Here is a 26,209-nt window from a genome sequence, read left to right as displayed (position 1 = left end):
AGTATCAACTAATTCTAAGCTAAACATACCAGTCACTCTTTATGTACACTGCAACTAATTAAAAATCAGTAATAAAAAGTAAATAGAAGCAGTCATATAGTCAGAAACTAATGTACTGAAAACAATTGAGAATAAAACAAATATTATGAAATACTAAAATTGAACGACAATAAAAGTAGCATATATCAAACACTGTAAATGCAATGGAAATATGCAATTTAATATGTAAAGTGACAGAGGGGAATAGTGAAAACATACTAAAGATGTCTGCAGCTGAAAACACAAGGCATACCACTTAAAAGGAAATATCAACGCTGGTGTTATTTGTATGATGTCACTAATCTTACTTTTAAAATCCGAGATGGGCATGGTGGTACATCCCTATAATCCAAGCACTCAGGAGGACAGGGGAGGGGTTCAAGGCCAGCCTGGGCAAGAAAACTTTAAGTAAAATTTTAGAGAAGGCTGAGGTTGTAGCTCAGTGGTCTTGGGTTCAGTCCCCACTCCCATCAAACAAATAAACATACCCAGCGGGCTCAAACTCAAAATCCCCCTGACTTAGCCTCCCAAGTGGTGAACTTACAGGCATGTTCTACTGTGTCCAATTAATAGATAAATGAAGTTTTTTTTAATAGAAACCAATTATAACAGCTATAAACATTTCAGAGTAACCAAGGGCCAAACAACACCCGACAGATTATGTGCACGTGGCTGCCAGACAAAAGTGAAACATCTTATTGTTCATAAATGGAGACACTTGATAGAAGAACTTCCGTTCTCTTTAAATTATCATTAAAAAGTCAACAATGAAAATCTTACAGTGAATATGGAACTTGATAAGGCCATTCTAAAACTCACACCGATAAAGAATTATAAACAGACAGTTCTGAAGAATGTAGTATAATAATTTAAATGATGTGGTTCTAGCATAACGGAAGGTGAACCGACCAAGGGAACAGAAAGAGGATTAGAACAATCAAGTACTTTCGCAGAAGCCTGTGGTGTAGAGAGGTGGGTCAAGTTAAAGGGAAGGACAAACAGTTCAGTAAAAGGGTCCAGGACCACTGGCTCCACACAAGGCAAATGAGAGCTCTGCTCCCAGAACAAAATAAAAGTGATGGGAGAAAGAAAAACTTTCCAAAGGAATTAAAACACTGTAGTTGCTTTGGCATTTTTTTTTTCTTGAAACCATTTCTTAACTCTCAACAATCCTCCTTGTTCTCCTCAAGGGCATCCTGTACCCAGCACCGAGTTCTCCTTGTAATTTGGAAGCGGCAGAATAGAGTGGGAACATCACTTTCTACCTTGTTATTAGACTTCTGGTAACACAGCCTGCCTAAAATCACAACTGGACCGAGGACCACTTGCTGGCTGGTACAGACCTTTCCTGGTGTCGGGGAGACGGCATCACCAGTAAAAGCACAGAGCTCGGGGAGCCATACAAAAAGCTGGTGCAGTGCTGCGAACCTTGAAATCCTAGCACTCCTGTGGTTATGGGAGACAGAAGCAGGAGAATCAGGCAGAAGCTTAGGGCCAGCTACCCAGGAGTTACTCAGTGTGGCAGCAGAAACAAGAAAGACCCCACCACAGCAAGGTGGAAGGTGAGAGCCAGTTCCTGAAAATTGTCCTCTGAGATCCACAAGCATGCCATGCCACACACATACTCTCCCCAACACACTAAATAAACAAACAAAATATATTCTCAAAAGAGCTAGGACCATTACACATACATCCTGGTCTTTTTACCTCCTCCGTGAGTAAGCAAGGCCTTCAGTCTTCCAGTTATTCACTGCTCTGCTAAGCTATGTCTCTTGTCCTTCTATGCAGTGACCTTTCCCATTATCACTTTATGCCATCAAGTGTATTTCAATATACTAAGTCATTCACAAAATCAATAAGCATGCTTTCTATCAAAGGATCATCTGAAAATTTGATTAAAAATGATCAGAAAACCCTAGGGCATAACAGAAAGCTTCCTCCGCTGCCTCATTAGTACCAACTCACTTAATTACATCAGCATTTTGTCTACAGTTTTCCTTCTGCCCTCCAGAACTACCACGGGATGTGTTCAGCTTCGTCTTGGCTTTCCTTTGCCTATTTCCATGGTCTACTAGATGGCAAGCAATCCTGTGTAAGAACTGAGATGAGTCTGACATCATTTGGTTCTGTGAACTCACAGAAACAGCGAAGAACTCAAAGTCTCACCTTAATTGCTTTTAGCACAAATTGGAGAGGATGTGGGGTAAAGGGAACACTCCTTCATTGCTGGTGGGAATGCAAGCTGTACAACCCTTTAAATATCAGTGTGTCAATTTCTCAGAAAATTAGGAAACAACCTTCTTCAAGACCCAGTAATATCACTTTTGGGTATATATCCAAAGGATGCTCAATCGTGCCACAGTGACATGTGTTCAACTATGTTCTTAGCAGCTTTGTTTGTCATAGCCAGAACCTGGAAACAACCTAAATGCTCCTCAACCAAAGAATGGATAAAGAAAATGTGGTACATTTATACAATGGAGTACTATACAGCAGAAAAAAATAACGACATCTTGACATTTGCAGACACATTAATGGATGGAGCTAGAAAGCATGATGCTTTTGAGTAGGTCACCCAGACCCAGAAAGACAATTATCTTAAGTACTCACTCATATGTGGTTTTTAGACATAAAGCAAAGAAAACCAACCTACAAATCACAATCTCAGAGAACCTAGACAACAGTGAGGACCCTAAGAGAGACATACATGGATCTAATCTACATGAGAAGTAGAAAAAGACAAGACCTCCTGAGTAAATCAGCCAGTACACCGTCCCTCTATAGCACTGCCCCTTACACATAGGAGACTTCTGAGAGGTTTGCACAAACTCCCAATGTGAAAGACAAAGTCAGAATTAAGAATTCTCTACGTAAGACCTGGAGTTCAATTCCTAGCACCCAAAGAAAGGGGGGGGGGGATTGAGGAGTTTTCACTTCCCTACCAGACTTCCATTTCTTTTCCTTATCCTGGCATGACATAGCTTTGGCTTAAACCAAGAGCTTTATAAACTGAAGGACATATTACTTTGATAATTTTTTCTTTATCATTGCCACTGTGAACTGCTCTGAGAGAAGCCTGTGAATAATTAAGGCCTACACAGTGCCTGATTCTATTAACCCATGAGTTGACTGTTCCCTGCCTTCCTCTTATTGACTCGGTAACATCGAGGCAAGGATCCTGAGCAGGATGAAGGACACAGGAGAGCAGTGAATTTCTAAGGGGGAAGAGTCTCTATCCACTTCACCCACTCCATGGGATGTAAGGTTTTACTATCTTGACCCAGAAAGGACTTGCCGGTTCAGAGCCCCCTGAAAGACCCTAACTCTAAACTACACCCCACTTCTCTTTGTGAGCAGCCTCTGAGCCAAGTGAATCCCACTGACCTCATCAGCGGTTTAAGAATGGTTCTCAAACGCACCTCATGTAATCAGCAGAACACTCCAAACGAACGTTCCTGTAACTCATAAACGTCACTATGATGCTTACGACTTCCCACTCCCTTTCTCCAAATTTCAACTTTCTAGAAGAAGTCCATAGATTATCAACAACTAATAATGAGTTTATTCCCCTTCTGAGGTCTGCTTGGGATGAAGGCAGAAAAGGAAAGGGTCGTGCCTGGCACCCACCGAGAGACCCCAAACCACAGCGTTATTACTGGCCTGATCCTGATAAAGTATTCTGAGAGAGAAAACAGTTTTCCCTTTCAGTTCACCAAGATTTAAAATACAATTTTCTGGAGTGAAATCCCAGGGGGGAATGAATAACTTGCAGTAGGTCTATCTCTCTGGCTTTTCCCGTTCTCTGCTGATTCTGCTCGACAGGCCTGCCTTTAAAGGCCTCCTGCGAGCATTTGTCCCGAGGTCCTTGTCTCCAAGCCATCAGGGAGCTGGCAGTCAGCAAAGCAACACAGAACCAAATGCACCAGCTACTCACGCTGGGCCAAACAAGAATGGAGAGCCATCATCTGTTGTGACACCATCCACTGAGTCCGCCGTCAACACTCAACTGCGTAGGCCCAGCATCGTTCAAAGTCCTCATTTCAAGAGACATCTCACCCTTTACTACTATATCCGCATGTACAGCATTTCATAGAGGAAGTGTTCTCTCACACACACACACATTTACACAGCGATACATACACACACACACACACACATACACACAGCGATACATACACACACACACATACACACACAGAGCAATTAACTGCTAGTGTCTGAGTGTGAACTAGGTAGGGAGAGTGCAGGAGTTAGGGTTCTGAAAATCAGGTTTGACAAGGACACATAAATAAAAACTTATATAAAATATTTATTTCAAGACAGAATAGCTGCGAGACATCCATTTCAATAGAGACCCGATTGCGAGCAGACCTCCAACTCAAAACACCCCAGCTGCAGAGACTGCTTGCTGCCCAGAATCTGGAACGGGTTAGCAGAAAACTCTCAGATACAATTCTGATGGCACTCTAGCATCCAATTATGTCTAATAAGCAGCAGGGACACATGGTTACCAGGGACAATTCTGCCAAACTGAATGAGAAAGTTCAAGATTTAAAACATGTAATTTAGGGAGCACATTTGGCCACTGATAAAATATAATTGGCCCCTTGTCTTTCATTTTAATCATCTTTATTAGAAGAAAAAATATTGCACATCAAAGAAGTTTCCCTTATGGAAATCACAACTTAAAATCACGTGGTCTAGTGTTATGCAGAGACTCAACACCTGTGGCGCGGCATGCAGGGAGCATAACTTTCGCTCTGGGGTAAGGGCACACTGAAAGCTTCTCCACGTGACTTAGAAAATGGGTACACAGCACAGGCTGACAGAAGCCGGCAGTCTGGGAAGAAGCACTCGGCACCTGCCTCCTCACCTACACCACAGCCACGCTGGCAAAGTCTGTCTGCGGTAGCTGCGAAACTGGAGTCTATTAAAGGCTCCCAGCTTCCATAGGAAAGCGTGGTAAAACGTGGCTAATTTTAGTCGATTTCACTTCCTAGCATAGTAACAGTTACCCATTCCCACCTGTCAGCCGGAGGGCAGACAGCTGTGTACCTGCTCTGGGAGCAGCTCAGAGTTTCCAGAAGCCAGGGTGGGCAAAAGAAAGCAGCCCCACCACAAACGTGATCACAGAGGTGCAGACAAGTAGACGGGCCGGTAGCCATTACTGCTTCACCCCCTCCCCATTGTTACAAGCCCCTCTTCTTCCAGCGGCAGTGATTTTCAAGGAACTTAAAAGAGCCAAGGTCCTCTTTAGTTCCTTCTTCTTTCTTGCCTTGCCTCCCTTTTCAGAAGTCAGACATAAAGATTACAACATTTAAAAACAACTGCTCATAGAGAATGAATTAGAAAGTGACCGTACACTCTCGTGGAAGGGGCGTGTCTTTAAAAAGACCTAGGAAGACAGACGTTTACAACTCAGGCTGACCCCTGGCAAATAAAAAACCTCCAAAATTTAAAGTAACAAACAGCAAGTGCTGGAGAAGAGAGAACATTCCAGATAAAAAGAGGTTACATTGTTATAAGCAAATGTCTAGTTTTCAAGAAAAAAAATTACAAAATAAACTAAGAAACAAGAATAGAACAACAGGAATCCTAAAAATGAACTAAAATGTATAATTACTGACAAGTTTTTAAATCACTAGAGAGATTCAAATACAAATTTGAAAGTACTAGGTGAACCTGACAACAGGGTTGGGGTGTAAATCAGTGGTAGAGCACTTGTCTAACGTTAACAAGGCCCTGGGCTGAATTTCCAGTATAAAACAAAATAAAACAAAACAAAAAGCTGTAAAGAATGGAAATTATCAAGTCTGAGGACAAAAACTATAAAAGTTAAAGAAAATCATCCAGTGGCTAAAGAAATGTCTCAGTGCTTAAGAGCACTGGCTGTTCTTGCAAAGTACCTAGGTTTGCTCCCAGCCCCGACATGTCCACTCACTGACGTCTGTAACTATAGATCCAGGGCGTTTGATGCCCTTTTCTGGCCTGTACGCACACCAGACACTAGGCACTAGGCACAGACATGATGTATAGATATACATGCTGGCAAATGCTCATACACATACAATAAAAACAAACAAATCTTTTAATAAATGGAAAGAAAAAGGAAACTGACCAAAGACACATGGTACGCTATCACCTGAATCAGCCTGCACATTGTGGAGACCCCAGTGGAAGAAGAGAGAGGGGAGGAAGAATATTTGTCAAAATAATGCCAAAATTCCCAAATTTGATGAAATATGTGACTATAAAACTCCAAAAAGCTCAGTGAGCTCCAGGGAAGATGAGCTCAGAGACATTCCAAGACACTGCTAAAAGGTTTTGAAAACAAGAATAAAAGACCCATCACATACAAGGATCATTCAGTCAGATTATCAGGTATTTTTTTATGACAATTTCATGGGTCTGAATGTACAGAGTTCTTATATTCAAAATGCCAAAAGGAAAAAAATGAGGGGGGATGATGGGTTAGCTTGATGGAAGAATGCTCACCTAGTATACGCAAGAGTCCAGGCTCAACCTTTATGACCAGTTTCTGTCTCTTTTGAAAACCCTCCCTCTGGTACAGACGATATTGAGAGTCCCAGATAAATGAAAGATTGGATGTGCATTGCCTCTAGATCTGCCCTGCAAGATATGGTTAAGGGAGTCCTACAGGTGAGAGGGTAAGACACCCAGTCAGTAACTCAGAAAGACAGAGACACTAGCCCCAGACAGAATGAAGAAATAAAGATCTTCCGAAAGGCAGATCTGGTGACTTTTAAAGTGCTATAGTAAAGACCGTTTGTAACTCAAATGTTTGTTTTCTACATAGCTTAAGAGACAGGCATTTTATAAGTGAAGAGACTAATGTATTTAAAGGCATTTGTCAGTTTACATATTAGGGAATAATATATATAAAGATGTGATTTCATGATATCAACAACCAGGAAGCTTGGGAACACAAAGAAGCAGTCACAGGACTGGAAATACAGCCCAAAGGTAGAATGTTTGCTTCACAGAAGGTGGGAAACTTACATTTTTGCTACATTTACTTATATTTATTTGTTTGTGTGTGTGTGTGTGTGCACATACCACAAAGCACTCATCAAAGTCAGAGAGCCTTGCTTGTGGGCGTCAGTTTTCTTCAGCAATGGGAGTCCCAGAGATCCAACACAGGTTGTCAGGCTGGGTGACAAGAGCCTTTGCCCACTGAGCCATCTCACCAGGCCCCAACAAATCACTTTAAATGTTAAGCTCTATGCTCAAAAGATGGAGCCTATTAAAATATATTAAAAACACATTATCCAACTATATGCTGTCTACCAGAGACTCAGATTCAATCATAAGACACAAATTGATAAAAAGAGAAAAGATTAAAAATGTCAGAAAAGATATCAAAAATGCCACATTAAGAAAAGCACAGCAAAGGTCATGTCAAGAGAAAACAAGCTCTAAACCAAAAAAAAAAGGGGTCCAAGCAACAAAAATAAATGACAATATATACTTTCAAATGTTTCAGTATAGCAAAAGTACATGATAACTATGAACATTTGTACATTTACTATTAGGCCATCAGAATATATAAAGCAAAACTGACAGATTCGAAATAACTCAGCTATCTTCTTCTATGGGGCCAACCAACACAAAAAATACAGACACACAAACACATACACACACGAAACCTACAAACTCTACAGACTACACAGAACCATATGAACGCTGACACAAAAATGTTCAACAAAACGCTTGCAAATTATTTTTATAAAATTTCTACCCAAGAGCAAGTGAGAAATTTTTCCCTTGGAGTGCAAGGATGGCTCGACGTTTGAAAACAGGGCAGTGCAAGCACCATTACTAAGGAAATAAAAGAAAAGGGTGAGCAGCGAGCTGTGGGGACACAGCGCTTTCTGAAGTACTGGCATTTAGGAGCAGCCTAGCGGGTGCTGGAATCCAGACGCTGGCCCTCTGACAGAGCTCTCAGCATTCTTGATCTCTGAGCCACCAGACTGTAAATCTTGTTATATCCACTTTCTAAAAGTACAATTAAGATTTTAAAAATATTTTAAAGAAATGAAAGCAGCTACCAATATAAAAAAGACACAAGTACTGGCATTTGCTATTAATCTCCATGTTAACCTATTTGCTTACACCTTTGGTTGCTAAGGGAACTAAAGATTTCTCTTTGGCATTAATTTGTTTTTTTAATCATTCTTAATGATTTAAAACCATTCTTTATTATTTATTGAATATCAGCACACATTTATAAGATACCTGAAGCGAAACCAGTCTGATAAAAACTGTTAGGTTTTAGCAAACTGTTTTTAATGTCAAAATAGGCAACATTTTATGGACAAAGCAATCCCTATAGACCTGAACAGACACACACACAAAACTTCATGGTGTAACTCTGCTTAGGAGAAGCTTCCAAACGATAGATCTATAAACATGAACGGTAAATGAGAGCAGTGAGGGAGAAGAATTAGGAGATGGTGGCTCCAGGTTCAAGGTCTCAACCTAGTATAACAAAAACGTTCTTAAATTGATTGCAGAGTTAGGTACACAGCTCTCTGGATAAATAAAAGCCAATGAATCTTACACTCTATGTGTGAACCATATGGCATGTGAATTCTTTCTCAAGAAACTTATTTTTAAAACAAAAATAGGTATTAAAACAGGTATTTCACTGGAAACGACATGTGTGTGTGTGTGTGTGTGTGTGTGAGAGAGAGAGAGAGAGAGAGAGAGAGAGAGAGAGAGAGAGAGAGAGATCTACTCTGTTAGGTGTCAGAGAACTTTAAGTTAATATCAAAATAAGATACTATCATGTGGCTACCAAGACAGCTAAAATCTGAAAAAGTGATGATAATGTGTGGTAAGGATATAGTACAGCACTCATACGTATTAATAATAACAAAAGTTGTATGACTACTTTGGAAAGCTATTTGGTAGCATCTATTAAAGTTGAATATAAGTCAGGAATGGTGACACAGGCCTGTAGACCTAGGCCAGGATTATGAGTTTGAGATCAGCTCATATTTCAAACAAAGAAGCAAAACAGAGGTGTGTGTGTGTGTGTGTTGTGTGTGTCTATGTACTGAGTCATATACATGCACCATATGTGTACACTTAAAAGCCATGTCCCAGAATAAATACACTGGATTTTTTTTTGAAATAGCACTAGACTAAAAACATCTCAAAAGTCTGTTAAAAATGAATTTAGAGTGAGTGCCTGGAGAGACGACTCAGTGGTTAAGAGCACTGGCTGCTCTTCCAAGAGTCCTGGAGTTCAATTCCCAGAACCTACATGGTAGCTCACAACCATCTTTAACTCCAGTTCCAGAAAATCCAGTGTCCTCTTCTGGCCTCCCTGGACATCAGGTATGCATGTGGTGCACAGACATACATGTAGGCAAACACTCACACACATAAAATGAAATTTAAAATGTAAAAAGTAAAAAGAAATATCCTTAAACTAAATATTTTTGGTAAACGTGGTAGAAAAAAAAAAAAACCCTCCATGTTGACCAACCTTCTATTATTTCTATTATTAAGTATTGCTACTTTTTATTTGTTTGTTTTTGTTTTTGGAGACAAGGTTTCTTTGTGTAACAGCCCTGGCTGCCCTGGAACTGGCTCTGTAGACCAACAGAGATCCTCCTGCCTCTGCCTCCTGAATGCTGGGATTAAAGTCATGGGCCACTACTGCCTGGAGTTTACTTTTTTTCAAAAAAAAAAAACAAAAAAAACAAAGTATTACTTTGTCCTACAAGCTGGTTTTAACTTAGAGCAGCTCTGGTGCCCTCTCAAGCGCTGAGATTATAAGCATGAGCCACCATGACTAGCTTTTTTTTTTTTTTAATGTCACATTGGAGAAGCAAAGCAACATTGCCCTACATCAGTGCAACGGGGCTGAACCAAGCTAAAGCTAGCAAGTGTTTATGTATGGCAATCAAACTGTTCTAACAGATCTCAGCTTTCATTTTAAATTGAAATGACAGTGATGACTTAGAAAGTCCTGATCAGGTAAGTCCCATCCCGAGCCACTATTTGTTCAGCATATGGAAACAGAAAATTCAAAATGTGTTGTGTAAAAACTATTAGGCTGGTGGGATGGCTCATATTTCTTTGAAATATGTTTTTAGTATATATGCCAGGCTGATCTCAAACTCATAATCCTGCCTAGGTCGACAGGCCTGTGTCACCATTCCTGACTTATAGTCAACTTTAATAGATGCTACCAAATAGCTTTCCAAAGTAGTCATACAACTTGCACTCACCATGCAAGCTTGGGACCCTGCAGCTCATGCAAGCTGTCCTCTAACTCATGGCCTGATTTTACAAGCCACGTTCTCTCTCTCTCTCTCTCTCTCTCTCTCTCTCTCTCACACACACACACACACACACACACACACGCACACACACACACACACACAATTAATAAATAAAATTTAAATTAAAACTGACTCTTGCTAAGTCATCTATATCAAAAATTGTAAACCCAACACACCACCAGCTCTACCATATGCAAATGGACAATCTAATTTTAGATAAATTCTCCTCCTTTCTTCAACAGATTCCAAAGAGGAAAGAAAATGAAAGAGTACAATTCAGAAGCTGAATTCAGAAGTTGAGACAGAAAAAGAAAACCTAACAACTTCAATCAAATCCGTATGACTCATGTTGTGGCAGCTGGAATTTTTTTATTTCAAACCTTGAGAGAGATAGAGGGAGGGAAGGAGGGACGGAAGGAAGAAAGAAAGAAAGTAAAGAAAGAGAGAAAGAGAGAAAGAAAGAAAGAAAGAAAGAAAGAAAGAAAGAAAGAAAGAAAGAAGAAAGAAAAGAAAGCAAGCTCAAGGATCCTTCAGATTAAGTTTGCATCAGGTACTGATTAGACAAGCAAATCACTTAACTGGGCCACATCCCCTTGACCCAGCCCTCTTCCCTTCCTGCGGCAAATCTGTTTGTTCAGTGTAAATGGAGTCATGAAGTCTGACCTTTTTAGCTGAGCTGCTGGCTGAGCAGGATTTTAAATAGTATGCTTAGGATTTTACTGCACTCGGTTTAAGGCAAAAGGAAGCTATATCAAAGTTCATGGATGAGCAAAGGAAGAGACATTTGCTTTGATGGTGCAGCCACACTCACACCTTGACACAGCACATAGAGAGAGATCGGCAGACAACTTTCGGGAGTTCTCTCCTTCCACCAGGTGAATCCCAGGGAACAAACTCAGGTCACCAACCTTGGCAACAAGCCCCTGTACCAGCTGAGCCATCTCACTGTCCTTTGCCCCACCCTTTGCCAAAGTCACCATTTCATGCCATGCTGAGAAACATCAGCAGAGAAACACCGAGTTACGGTGAAAATTTAGAGACTCCAAAACAGACCGAGTATTGCTTCTGTCTTATAAGAATTGTTCTCATTTATTTTCCTGTCCTCAAGAAAAAGGAAAGAAACAGAAGAGGAAAAAAACAAATGCCTGTGCCCTTACACCCTGCTCTGGGTCTTGACATACCAGAGTCCTCTCTCCAGTGCTCCCTCCAGCGTCAAAAATAATAAGACTTCCATTTCCCTGGGTCGTGCCGCATAACCTAAAAAATGAACCGGCCGGGGAAACTGACTATTGTGGATATTTAAGACCATATAGGCTTTCAATATTTCATTAAAAAATTTATCCTCCTTAATCCTTGTCTCCTTCCCCGGTTACCGTACACTTCTGACTCAACCTCTTGCCTGCTAAAATATGAACACAGGGGACTGAATGCAACAGCCTGAGAAATTACATCCTCAAAGCAGGCTGCAAAAACAAGTGTCCATGAGTATCTAGTGCAAGGAGGAAAGAGCCTACACTTTAAAGAAATTTCTTTACACCTGCTACCTAGTTTTCATTCCAGGCTAGCACGTGAGCAGGGGTTAATTTGCATAGCTGACAGGAAGCCGAGTCCAATCTTTCCTCGCAGCAGACACAGTGCTGGAAGCGAAAGATGCAGAGAGAAACGATGAAGTCAGGCCCTTCATTCAAAAACCCCCGAAGTCCACAGGAAGACAGAGCTCCAACCACCTACAATCGCGATGCCTTGGACAGAAGTGAGCCTGGACCGGCACGGAAGGAGACAAAGGGATGCATCTAATGCAAATCTGAAACAATCTCAAACAAGCATCAGAATCAAGTCTGGAGAAATGGGTAGGGGTGGCCATGGAGGGACAGAGCATTCTATGCAGAGGGCAACAAGTCAAAGCCGTGGCTGTCCTGCCTGTGGTCATAAAAATGTTCTGGAAACACAGCAGCAATGTTTAGCTTCTATTTAATAGCACTAAATTATGCATTTAAACAGTAAGCTTGACGCTGTAACTATTTTACCATACACACTGACAGATGTCTAGGAGAGTAAAAAAAATCACTAGGATATCTATGAAAAAGATTGAAGAGCAAGAGGAGAGACTAAGATGCCTCAAGCCAGACAGTAAAGGGATCCGCATTCCATGGCCAAGGACTGTGGAAGACAAACCACGGGGCAGAAAGGCTGGAAGGTGCAGGAGTGATTAGCTGAGCAGTGATACACTCCAGATCAGAGCTGAAGATCCGAATTCCGAGAGGGGGTGACAATGGAAAGGATGAACCGAGTTCCACAATCACAAGGAAGAAGAACAAAGGAGTCTGTCACACTAGCTTCAGCTGTCAACAACAAACCTACCTCACCTAGGAAGAGGGACCCTCAACCAAAGAACTGCCTTGATTAGACTGGCCTGTGGCCATGGCCGTGGGGCATTTTCTTAATTGCTAATTATTGTAAGCTGGCCCAGTCCACTGTGGGCAGTGCCATCCCTAGGCAGGTAGGCAGTGCTGTATAAGACAGAAAGCTGAGCTAGCCAATAAGCGGTACTCCACAGTCTCTGCTTCAGTTCCTGCTTCCACACGTGAGTTCCTGGAATGGCTTCCTTTGGCCGTGAGCTGTAACCAGTAAGGCTCCTGTCATGGTGTTCATCACAGCAACAGAAGCCAGGCTAGAATGGAGCTTGACTGTAAAGGATGGAAGAGCCTGAAATGCTCCTCAGGGTTCATGAGAGAACCACTCCCTGACATCGGAAGGACTGGGTGCTCCAAAAGTACAGGCTTCTGCTCTGACCTGCCAATCTGGCCCCTTGTGGATAGAGGACAAAGAGCAACAACTAACAGGTGACTTCTTGAGTGGATCTGTTGACTCAGCACTACTTCAGGGTCCCCAAAACAAAGAACAGATCCAAGGAGAAAGATGTATTTTCCATCTTTGAAAACATCCAGTACTTCAATCACTATGAAAAAGAGGGTCTTCGGTAGCCTGGATAGACTTCTCCAGCAAAGACCGTTTGAACTTCGTCAAATGCCATCTTTTGAGATGATCATAGAATTTTTGTCCTTAGGAATATTCATATGGTATACTACATTTGTTGATTTGCATATACTGAACCCATGTTGCATCCCTGGGATGAAACGCAACTTAATTATGGTATATGATGTGTTCTTGAATTCAGTTTGCAAATATTTTCTTGAGAATTTCTTCAATTCTATGGTCATCAGAGAAATTGGTTTTTAATTCTCTCTTTTTGTTATCTGGTTTTGGTACCATATACTGGCTTCATAGAATCAGTTTTTAACAGTGTTCCTTCCTGTTCTGTGAAACAATTTGAGAAGTATTGATGGTGGCGCTTCCATAAACATTTGGTAGAACTCAGGCAGGCTGTTTTGGAACTTGAAACATTTAGATAAATGGAGACAAGTAGCGTCCCATTGAGTCCTTGAGAATCACCACAACAACAATGCAGGATTATTTTGTTCTGAGACAGGATCTTAAACTTGGATCCTTCTTTCCTCCACTCCCCAAGTGCTAGGATTACAGACCTATACCACGATGTTCAGCTTCAAGCTAATTCTAAGCATGAAATCCATCATCACAAAATAATCCCATTGCCATCTGGGACACATATATTCCATCTGATGAGCACTTATCCTAAAACGCTGGTCATAGCCAATTGAAAGAATCACAGCAGACATATTGGTCCTGATTTTATAGGAAGAATATATTACTCATTGGTTGAGGATATATTAATTTTATCAAGCCAAGCATGCCACATAGAAGAGGCAGGTAATTCATTAAATATCCCTTTGGTGGCACAAAAGATTCGATGCATCTCCTAAGAATGAACCATACTCTCTGGGCAGCAGGATCAACTGCTCTGTGTTATAGCCTTGGGTGCTCACTGCTCTTTCTTTGAATTAGTAACAGATATAAGTGAAGCCCTCCCCTGTGCCCACGACCAGGCTTTCAGTCTGCTGGGTAGGTACCAAGCTACCATTTCTAGTAGCTGTGTGTTCTATTCAGAGGGACAAGTCAGACACACTGGGAATGCTCAGTTCAGGATGACTCCAATTCGGAAGTAACAAGTGACAAGAATGACAAGGAGGTGGTTGAACTAAGCTGAGGGAGAGAGGTGAGGGGCATCTGGCTGGAAAGAAGAGCATGAGACAGGAAGACAATGGCTTCTCTGTCTGCATCTACCGTTAACTCAAGGGGAGACCAGCTAGAGTCCACAGATATAATACCACACTTGTTCCTGTTGACAGAGAGCACATGGCTCGCTTTTAGCAGATGCAGTGAATCTTTTGTGCCCCCGCAGGGCCATTGTGATCACTAATGTGATGAGTGATACATAATTAATAACTGATGTGAATGCACTGCTACTGTGGTGATTCCCGGGAACTCAGAGAGTGGTATATGGCAACCAACTTCTGCTGCCATCTGTAATGGGACTGACCGCATCTACCTATCTCATTTATCTAAATGTTCCGAGGTCCAGAACCATCACCTTTCCCTCCTACCAAGAACTCCCCACTAAATTATTTCCACGGGAATTGGGTTCAGCCGAACGACTTCTTTCTCCACTTTCATATGAACTGTCTGCCGCCTTCAGGAGCCTTATGTTCTGCATTCCCCCCAAGAGGCTTTAGGGAGAGACATTTCCTTAAAGGATTATAAACCTCAGACTTCCCTCTTTCCTTTCTTCTTCTAATGCCCACAAAAATAAAACAAAATAAAGGTACGGGAGATGTTGTAGATGGCATATATTAAAAAAAAATAGCCAGGGGTGATGGCGCACACCTTTATCCCAGCACTTGGGAGGCAGAGGCAGGAGTATCTCTGTGAGCTTGAGGCCAGCCTGGTCTACAGAGCGCATTTCAGGTGAGCCAGAGATAGATAATGAGATCCTGTCTCAAAAAACAAACAAAACAAAACAAAATCCCTAGTATTTTAACATTTCTTTTTCCTAGTATTTTACTTTCTTTTTTACATTTAACTATTTATTTTTATGCCTTTTTATTTTTTTAAATTTTTTTTTTAATTTGCTTTTATTTTATGCACATTGGTGTTTTGCTATGGGTGTTGGGTCCCCCGGCACTGGAATTATAGACAGTTGTGAGCTGCCATGTGGGTGCTGGGAGTTGAACCCAGGTCCTCTGGAAGAGCAACCAGGGCTCTTAACCACTAAGCCATCTCTCCAGCCCTTTTATGCTTTTTAAAAAATTCATTGTGTGTGTGTGTGTGTGAGAGAGAGAGAGAGAAAGAGAGAGAGAGAGAGAGAGAGAGAGAGAAGAGAGATGAGTGTAGGTATCCATAGAGGCCAGAAGAAGGCATCTGATCTAATGGAGCTGCAGTTAGGGGCAGTTGTAGCCACCTATCTTATGTGCTGAGAACCAACCTCATGTCCTATGGAAAAGCAGCAAGTGTTCTCAACTACTGAGCCATCTCTGTAGCCCCCTTATATTTTTTATTTATTTATTTATTTATTTATTTATTTATTTATTTATTTATTTATTTTTAGTGTCAGGGACTAACCCAGGGCCCCATACATGTTAGATAGGTAAGCCCAAAAATCTTCAATTAATTTTTGATTGACATGTGAAAATTACTTATGGGGTATATGTGATGCTTTGATTACTGCATGCACTCTGTGATCTTTAAAAATGAGTTAAGATGAAGCCACCCAAGCAAGCGTTGCCCTGGCAGTCAGAAGCTGGGGGCATGCCACTACATAGAACCAATATGTGATGGAGAGATGAGAAAGGTAGAAAAACGGAGTAGGGCATGAGGTAGAGAGGCAGAACTTGAGAGATAGGGCTGAGGTCTACATGCTGTTCTTGCCCAGCAGGGTCGGTAGGACGGTATATCCTAGCCTGGAGCTTATAATATCAGAGGCAGACTTGGCCTCTGAACCTGACACGCGGCTACAGGATCCCTCAGGCTCTGGGGAACGACAGAGGCCTAAGATGAGGACCCCCCTCAAAGTACCACGATGGAGGCCATGTTGGTGCATTGTGGTCCAGACCACAATGAAGCCAGAGATGCGTGTGGACAGTATAGTCTGTGCTGCTGTCCCGACCCCTTGGTGATGTCCTCAGGTTTTGCTGCCTGCTAATGTGAGTGGCATGTGTAACCAACCACCTGAGACCATGCTGAAGCTTGTGGTCCTCTCAGCTGTGGAGGGCCATGAGTAGGTTAGGGGTCCTGATACCATCAAGGGTCATGTTGATGTCTACGATCTGTGTTACCACCAACCCCCATGCAGATGCCCCTGGCTGGGGCTGATGCCTGAAGCCATTATGGGGGCCAGCTATGATAATCTAAGTCTGGGCAGGTCACCCAAAGGAAGTTCTTTACTTCCAACCATTAGCACCTGGGATTCTGGCCATTGATGAATTTAAATGGAGGCCAGAGTCTCAATAGTTTACCCTGAGTCAATGCCTAGCTGCAGGAGGAACCACAAGCTGAGATCACCTGACACACACACACACCACCCCAGAACAGACCATTCAAAGGAAATGCCTGGCATTTCAAGCGCTATAGATAGAAACACCTGCCAGTGCACAATCATCAGGACACCCTAGACAAACGTCAGCCAATCAGGGGTCTTAAAACCTCAGAAACCCTTCACCCCCACCTTTACTACTATAAAACCCTATTCTAATTGAGCTCGTGGCTCTCTGGTTATTCCAATACGTTGGATACGCAAAGAGACCGAGTTTGCAAACTTGATTAAAATAAAGGCTCCTTGCTTTTACGTCTGGGACTCGGTTTCCTTGTTGGGGAAGCCTTGAGGAAACTTCGCAGATTTGGGCATAACACCACATTAGTATCCCTGAGCTCAGGAGATGCATCAGTTCGAAGAAAGACGCATCCTCCCTTGTGGGGGGCCTGGCCACTGGGAATCTGACCATGCTTCAGCGAATACGTGGACAACACGAAATGGACTTATCTCCTGTGGGTGGGGAGATCACAGAGGAGGGGGAGCGCAGACATAGGAAGACTGGGAGGTGATCGTGATGGGGAGCATGATGTGAGATTCCCAAATAACCAATAAAATATAGACTGAAAATGAATTAAGCAAATCTATCTACTGAACATATACCATTTTTCTATGGTAAAATGATTCAAAAGAATTTTTTAAAGTACAGTCTATTCTCATTATTATGGTCCCCTGCTGTGCAACGCACAGCCTTCTCTTAGCTATACTCCTAGCCATAAGTCAGTGTCCACATCATGGACATGTCCCTTCTCCTCCTCCTTTCTTCAGTTGCCTTCATACTGACATTGCTCTGCCCAACACTTGATTTTTCTCAGCTGGCTTTCTTTCTATTCCAGTGCCAATTTGGGGTCTGCTATTTCCTCCAGAGTTACTGTTTTTTCCCCTACCTTCAGGCTAAGAAGTTAATTATCTCTCTGTCTTAAGATACCTATGGCCTTCCCCAACTCCCCATCTTCAAAAGCTTTTTATAGTAAGCTTGACTCTCAGGATTTTAGGGAAGCGGTGAGCAAGCTCACTCAGTTCGGCTGCCTCTCCCACAGACCATACACACCTCCAGGGCAGGAAGCGGGTCCTGGGCCTTCTCTGTGTATCCTGAAGCAAAGCTGCTGTCAGGCACTCAGACACTGCTTTTTAAATGGCACTGCTTAACTAATGATTGTGGTGCTCACATAAAGAGTCTAACAGATTCATTACATTGTTTCTTTGGACCACTTCATATCAAATTTCCCACCCACTGATATCAAGTTGATAACAGCTCTGGATTCTATCAATTATTCACCATCCTCTGGAGATTATCAAAGCTGAGCTGAAGATCTGGGCATGCTACCATTTGTTGGTCTGCTGGCTAAGCCCAGAGGAAGCCAAACACCCAAGCCCTCACTCTTTTTTCATCATACATAAAAGAAGGGAGAGGCGGGCTGGAGAAAAGCTCCGACAGGGTCTTGAGCAGAGGCCAGCAGCTGCTGTCTGTGTGCCCCCGTGCCCCTCTCATGGGTGTCATGCTGTCTGTGTGCCCCCGTGTCCCTCTCATGGGTGTCATGCTGTCTGTGTGCCCCCGTGTCCCTCTCATGGGTGTCATGCTGTCTGTGTGCCCCCGTGTCCCTCTCATGGGTGTCATGCTGTCTGTGTGCCCCTGTGTCCCTCTCATGGGTGTCATGCTGTCTGTGTGCCCCTGTGTCCCTCTCATGGGTGTCATGCTGTCTGTGTGCCCCTGTGTCCCTCTCATGGGTGTCATGCTGTCTGTGTGACCCTGTGACCCTCTCGCCACTGTCATACTGGGAGTTTTACAGGCCCCTTCCCCAGCACCTCAGCAGCACACAGTGTTGGCCAGTGCCCAGGAGTCTGAGAAGGGTGAGTGTCTCCCCTGTGCTGGGAGCCAGGCTAACTGTTGGTAGACATTACCTGACCAGCATGAGAGACCTTACAGAGTGAAGCTCCGAGTTCCTGTGCTTCAGGCAGCTCCGCAGGCTCTCAAGAAAGCAGGACAAGCGGCAGAGAGACAAGCTGCCCACAGGAAGTTCCGGAAGTTCGTGTCCCCACCCCGTGACTCGCAGCTCAGGCTAGCCTCCCTACCTTGCCTTCCCTCCCTCCAGACAGCATCTAACCCCACCCTATCGGCTCTGTTTCCTTGAACGTCCTACTTAAGCTTACCACACACGGCCATCCCAGCACAGGCCGACAAGGCATGCCAGGGACTTTCTCATGTGATCTTTAGATATGACAATTTACTAATACAGTTCCTCCCACATGCGCATGATCTGCTAACATATGGTTTAATTTATAACCTTAGAGCATGTTTTGGGTATTTTTTTTATTTTATTTAGAGCTATTTTATGTGTGTGAGTATTTTCCCTGTGTCTATGATTGTGCCTGGTACCTGCAGAGGCCAGAGGAGGGCACTGGATCCTCCGGTACCGGAGTTACAAACAGTTGTGAGTTGCCGTGTGAGTGATGGGGATCGAACCTGGGTCCTCTGAAAGAACAGCCAGTGCTCTTAAACACTGAGCCATCTCTGCAGCCCCTAAAACTATCTTTGGAATTAGTTGTTTGTAAGCATTTGTGCATTCTATCGTTTGATACCTTATAATTACCTAATCATTCTATTTCATACATGTTTAATTTTTTTACCATTACAAAGTTTCATTGAATGTGTTCATATAATTTTTTAAATATTTTTAATAATTATCTTGGAGTGATGTCGACGCTTGAGCTTGCCAGACTCCCAGGATGTCTGCTGAGCCGACTAAAACACCACCATCCTAGCGGAAGGCTGTCCTGCAGCTCCTGGCTTCCTCTACTTCAAGCACTTCTCTGCCTGTTGTTCTTGATCGATATCATTTCCGGCTCATCTAGGCTACTCCTCCCTATCGCTCACTACTTTTCAGAGCTGGCTATTTGTGCCCTCCTGTGCTCCCAGCAAGCACTGACCTCAATGAATTCAGCAGAGAAATCACAGGCCCACTGTCAGCTTCCCTCCCTAGAAGCTGGTAACTGTAGTAACATAATAAATCACAAGTTTCCGGCTTGTGCACCATACTTGGGCTTGCTCTCCTCTCCTCCCCTCCCCCACCCATTCCTGGCTTCCTGAAAGGGTCTGATCACCTTTCACGGGACAGCCCAACCCTTTGCCTTCCACCAGGAAAACATAAAGCAAACCCCAGATTTCTCCTGATCATAACTGAGGCTTAGCCTCAATCAAATGAGTCCTTTGGAACTGGTATTCCAAAAAGTACTTTGAGAACAGCTTTTATAAAAGAAGAAGAAAAAAAAAATCCCAAGGTTGGGGATGGGATGCAAAATCACCAGTGAAAAGAGAGATTGGAACATTGGAAAGAAGTGAAATTCCACAGTGGGGGAGGGGAGAAGGGGGAGGAAGAAATGGGAGCAGAGAAGACAGAATATTTGGAAATATCCAAGCATGCAGGCGGACTTCTCTTTCCCTGTAAAAGCCAGTGGTTGCTGAGGCCTGCTCGACCAGGTTTCCTGTTAACTCACCAGTGCAGACTTCTGAGGACCCTTGTTTCATCGCTCCTTAGAAAAACGGGAGCTTTGATAGGACACAGACAAAAGAGAGATTTTTTTATGGCACCTATTTATGTATAATTTCCGAGAATCTCAAGTTCTGCTAAGCTATTTGAATATAATTTTTAAATTGTGATAAAACTATACTGACTTTCATGTTTGAATATTCCTTTCAATATCATAGCAAAACGTACTTTCCTTGTTGGAACATATCTAGACAAAGACAATTATTGTCAACTTCAATTTTTGAATACCTATTCAGAGATAGAATATCACATTCAGTCTTTGAATATTGTCTTATGTGCTGAGCTTTAAGACCTTTTTCCCCACAAGTGAGATGATATCAGTACATAAATTGTTGAGGGGCTTTTTCCCCAGTCTGGGGACTGGGACACTGAGCTCTGAGACACCCAAGCTACATCTCCAGCCTTCACTACTTTTAAACAGGGCCCCACTGAGCTGCCAGCTGGCCCTGAGCTCAACAGCCCAGACCAGCGCAGAACTTGCAGTTGTCCTGCCTCAGCCTCTGGCAAATCTGGAATTACAGGCATGCACCACCCATCCCATCCCTCTGATTCTTAAACGTGACATAGTTAGTTTGTTTGCTTGCTTAAGACATAGCCCAGGCTTGCTTCAAACTCACAATGTAGCCCAAGCTGACTTCACACCTCAGCCTTCATAGTGCTGGGATACCAATATGTACCACCACGCCTGGATCTTAAACACAAATGTCAAATATACATTTCCCTAGCAGGCTTTCCACCTGTTTTGGTTTTGTTTGTTGTTTTGTTGCTGCTGTTCCTGGTTATATTTAAGTACCTGGTTGGTCACTTCAATATACTTTCAGTAGAGGCTGGAGAGATAGATGGCTCAGGGGTTAAAAGTACTGACTGCTCTTCTAGAGGACTTGAGTTCGATTCCCAGCACCCAGAGGCCGGCACACAAGCATCTGTAATTCCAGCTCCAGGGGATCTGGCGCCCTCTTCTGGCCTTCATGGATAAGAGGCAGGCATGTGGTGCACTGACATACACATAAAATAAAAATCTAAAAATACACTCAGTGAATGTTTCACATACTACTGTGTGCATGGAATGAAATCCCCTTTTCCCAACATGTTCCCCTATTGCGTACAGTTGAGAACTTACCGTCTACTTACTATTAGTTTCCTATTGATAAACCCAACACACCCCTAGGCCAGGAGCCTTATGCAGACAAAGTAAGCCAAGTTTCTAGGTCTGACAGCCACTTTTTAAAATCTTTGCTTTGCACACAATAATTCTATGCATTTATGCGTTACAGTATGATAGTCTGAAACATAAATATACACATAAATGACCAAATCAGTAATTGGCTAGTTCATCATCTTAAGCACTTACCATATCTTTGCATGGTAGGAACATCTACACTCTAGTTATTTTGAAACTTACAATATATTATTATTTATAAAATCTACGTTGTACTGGTGGAGCTTTGGCCCCAAGATCTACTCGTCCACAACATCTAACTGGTTATATAATCCTTATAAACTCGAGAGCTCTAGGTTGAACTATATATTTTAGTTTTGTATTTTTTATTTAAAAGGATATACTTTTATAAACATATTGTTTAAATCCTTCTACTTACAATAACTTTCTAGAGTCATCTATAAGACAGACCTACATTACTCTAACTCACCATGCTTTCACACAGTCTATTCCTTTGGTTACGTTTAAAAATGTATATAAATGCTGGGCACGGTGGTGCATGTCTTTAGTCTCAGCCCTCAGAAGACAGGTGGATCTGTGAGTTCGAGGTCAGCCTGAGCCACATAGCAAGTTCCAGGACAGAGTGAGAGCCTGTCTCACAAAACATAAAAACAAAAGATACACGCACGCGCGAGCACACACACACACACACACACACACACACACACTAAAACAATTATTACTTGGTTACAAGACATGTACACATAAGCAAATGTTTTGAAGGCCCAAAAGAAATCCAAGGATGTCAAGCAGAGGCACTTCTGCATACAGTCTAGTTACACACTTCTTATGTAGCAATATTCTAACAGAAAATACACTGTTATTAGAATGGCGGTAAGTTTAAAATATGACTTAATGCGTATATTATTAAAATCCACGAGCTGGGGTCAGGGAGGTACCTCGGGGATGGGGCACTCACTGAGCATGCTCGAGGCCCTGGTAGAGTTTCCACTGAGGAAGAAAGGAAGACTGAGGAGTAAGGGACAAGTTATAAATGCTGCCATAACCAAGCCAGGCAGTAATTCAGGGAAGCCACTCTATTTCCAGTCAAATCTCCATCAGTGTGATCAGACTGCCCAGTTCACCAGCAATGAGTCTCTCTGGTCTACTGAGTATTCGTATACACTGTGGGCTTAGGGTTATTGTTTCAAGGTTGTACTCTAAGCTTGAGACTTTTTGTTTATTTTCAGTATAATACGAAGCATACAATAACCGACTAAGACTGCTTTCCCTGTAGGATCTGTAGAACACAGATGATGTTCTTTAAGTAAAGACATGATTTTCCCTTGGACATAAATGATTGAAGTCTACGCATGCAAAACGCTGAATTCCAGGGCCAGTGCAATGACTCAGTGAACACAAGCCCTTGCTGGGCCTAAAGACCCAGGTTCAATCCACGTGGGGAAGGAAGGACAGGATCGACCCACAGAACTGTCCTGTGACCTCCACACCAGCAGTATGGCATACCCTTAACCATAAATAAAATAAAATCTTTTGAAATTTTTCAGATGCCATTGAGTAACTCAGCTGGCACAGACACCATTGCTTTCCCCATGCGAGGCTCCATTTTCCATCCTCCGGGGGGCGCTGTGTCCCTACCGGGGGGAAAAAGAGACTACATTTGTGCTTTTAATGGAGCATCACTGTGTGTCGTTTTTATTTAGCTACACAATCTGTTTCTAAAACAAGATGTAGATCTCAAAACTAATTATAAGTGAATTACAAACACATCAATTTCTATTTCCTTTACTTTTAATTTAGGATTAAGGTCAATGACATTTCGTAAAATAGTCTGCAATTTCAAAAATTAAGGGACATACTGTTTTTCAAATATTGCTCCAAGCAATGAAGGCAGATACTACAACAACAACAACAAAAAGCTAAATAAATCTTGTAAGAATGCAATGATATTCTATGCTAGATAGAATTATTCTCTAAAATACACATTCATTTCAGTACTACTCAAAATATGCAATTTCAGTTTTAAAATAAATTTGAATAAAAAGATGTTAAGGGCTGGAGAGGTAGCTCAGTGGCTAAGAGCATTACCTTGGCAACCATGAATACTGGAGCTGAGACCCCCACATAAGCCCAGTGTCCCAGCAGAGGCGCCCAGTCCTAGTGAGGATCACTGGGTCTTGCAGGATTCCAGCCTGGCCGAGACACAAGCCCTGGTTCGGGGAAGTCCCAGATTCAAAGAGGAGGTGAAAAGTGACAGCAGAGGTATGCATACCCACTCACACACATACATACGTTCACACAGACACACCAATAAGGGAACGAATGAATGCATATACTTAAAAGATGTTGAAAAGGCCGGCCGTAGTGGTGCATGCCTTTCATCTCAGAGACAGGCGGATCTGGATCTCTGCGAGCACGTACAGCCTGGTCTACATAACAAGCTGCAGGCTAGCCAGGAGCTACATAGTGAGATCCTGTATCCAAAATAAAATAACAGAGAGAAAAGCAAACGGCAAGGGAAAGAGAGAAGAAATTGGTAAGACAGACAATGACCACTGAAGAGGAGTTTGAATACCCTCAAAAAAACAAAGCAAAACATTTTCCCTCGACAAGCACGGAAAGGAGTTACACCCAAAGTGACACCCTACCGGCCCAGGGATCAGAACAGGAAGCTACTCCCACCTCACCAGCAAGGAGAGAGCTGCGTTCCGTAGGAGGAACCTCAAGTACTCATATCGGGTTTTTTTTTGGGGGGGTGGGGGAGGTGGACAAAAATAACAGAGTCAGTTTTCTGAAGAAGAGGAGGAGGACCCAGGTCAGAGCAAAGTTTTCCCAAGTACGTAGAGATGTGGGACAAATGCCAAAAGGTTACAAGGAAATTACAGCCAAGAAACTCAACACTACCCAGAATGGCCTGGGAAGTCTTAAGTGAAACCATCTAATCCTAATCGTCTACATTAGCTTGAGCCATGGGCACATCTTGGGAACTGTGGATGACACCATCCCCTAGAGCAGGGGCCCGCGACTGTGTGCGAAAGGAGAAAGGAAGCAAGCAAGCAGGCCTGCATGCATTTACTTCTCTCTGCTCTCGACTGGATGTGATGTGACTAGCTGCTTCAGCCTCCTGTCCCCGTGACCTCTGCCACAGCGGACTGTACCCTGGAACTGTACGGCAAATGAGCCCCTTTCCCACAAAAGTGGCTTTTTGTCAGGGTGTTTTATCACAGCGACGAAACGAGGACAATTGTGGGAGGAGAACTCACTAAGACAAAAAGTAAACATCACAATTAAAGATTATTCTTAAGAATATAACTGTGGGAGAGGGACTTGTGATGTTCCACCCCTAACTGAAGAGCTATTGGAAGTTAATGGCTGCTTCAGAAGGTGGGGAGCGACCACACAGATGACCCTAATTAAACTCAGCAGGTCACACACACAAAAGTGTGTCCAGAGAGACAGCTCTGTAATTAAGAGTTCGTCTTGACCTTGCAAAGGACCCAGATTTGGTTCCCAGCACCTGCATCGTGTGGCTGACAACTGACCACAACTCCAGTTCCAGGGAACACGCCGCCTCTAGGCTCGCCTGCACACACACACACACACACACACACACACGGTGCACACGGACTCACGCAGGCACGTGTCCTTACACAAATAAGGATAAACAAATCTCATTTTAGGACAACAGGAGCCTGGGAAGGGGAAGGGCGAAGTAACAGAGGTGAAAGTGATCAAATGCATCATACACATACACAAAATTATCAAAGAATAAATAAAAACAGTTTAAAATAAAAATATTTAAAAGAATAAAACTATTCCTGAATAACACTTAAAATGTTATTTTAAATTTTTTAAAATTTACAAAACGCTATCACATCTCCTCCCTCCCTCACCCCTGTCTGTCTGTCTGTCTGTCTGTCTGTCTGTCTCTCTCTCTGTGAGTGTGTGTGTATGTGTGTGTGTCTGTGTATCTGTGCCTTCATCTTCATCCAATTCTTTGAAGCAGGTTAGGTAGCTATACCTATTGTCTTTTCTTACTTTTGGGGAAATACAAACCGAAAGAACACCCAGGTTATGACATTCATTCTCATTCGGGGTGGCACAGGCGGTCTGAAGCAAACCAAGACTGACTTCAGTTTTCTAAACACAAAGCGACGATCTTTTCACTATATCATTATTACATAAAGCTACTGAATCCTATCGCAGACAGCCAATAGAACCCGCTCAGTCTAAGCAGCATGGCTCAGTCATCAGCCCTCCAGCCGACCTCAGAGTCATCACTGAAGACCTGAAAAACCCCAGTAAAGATTTCAAAACCACTTCCTTCTTACAAAAAATAATAATAATAATAATAATAACTTACTTTACCCATTATGATGACAGTTAATTAATTCAATTTTACCCTTTCCACACTGACAGGCCACTGCTGGTGTTTGTCAAAACTGATCACAAAATGTATGTCTGTTTCCCCACAGCAAATCCCTGCTTGTTCCCTCACCTGCTCTCACAATGCATTCTCATTTATAACCTCTGACAGCTGGGCCACATTTCTACTCATTGCTTAGAAACCCGCACACTCATGATGGAAGGCTTGGTACAGAAATCCATTTCCTGAGGAGAG

General features: G+C 42.7%; 1 protein-coding gene across 6 annotated transcripts in view; it reads right to left on the bottom strand.

Annotated features, from left to right (window-relative positions):
• The window catches only part of Frmd5 (FERM domain containing 5), a 278,068-nt gene that overhangs the window by 233,397 nt on the left and 18,462 nt on the right, over window positions 1-26,209 (bottom strand). The window lies entirely within an intron of this gene.

The sequence above is a fragment of the Myodes glareolus genome, chromosome 10, assembly GCF_982192425.1.
Source record: "Myodes glareolus chromosome 10, mMyoGla1.1, whole genome shotgun sequence".
Classification (NCBI taxonomy): domain Eukaryota; kingdom Metazoa; phylum Chordata; class Mammalia; order Rodentia; family Cricetidae; genus Myodes; species Myodes glareolus.
The sequence above is the reverse complement of the archived record's forward strand: the minus strand, read 5'-3'. Positions and strand labels throughout refer to the sequence as shown.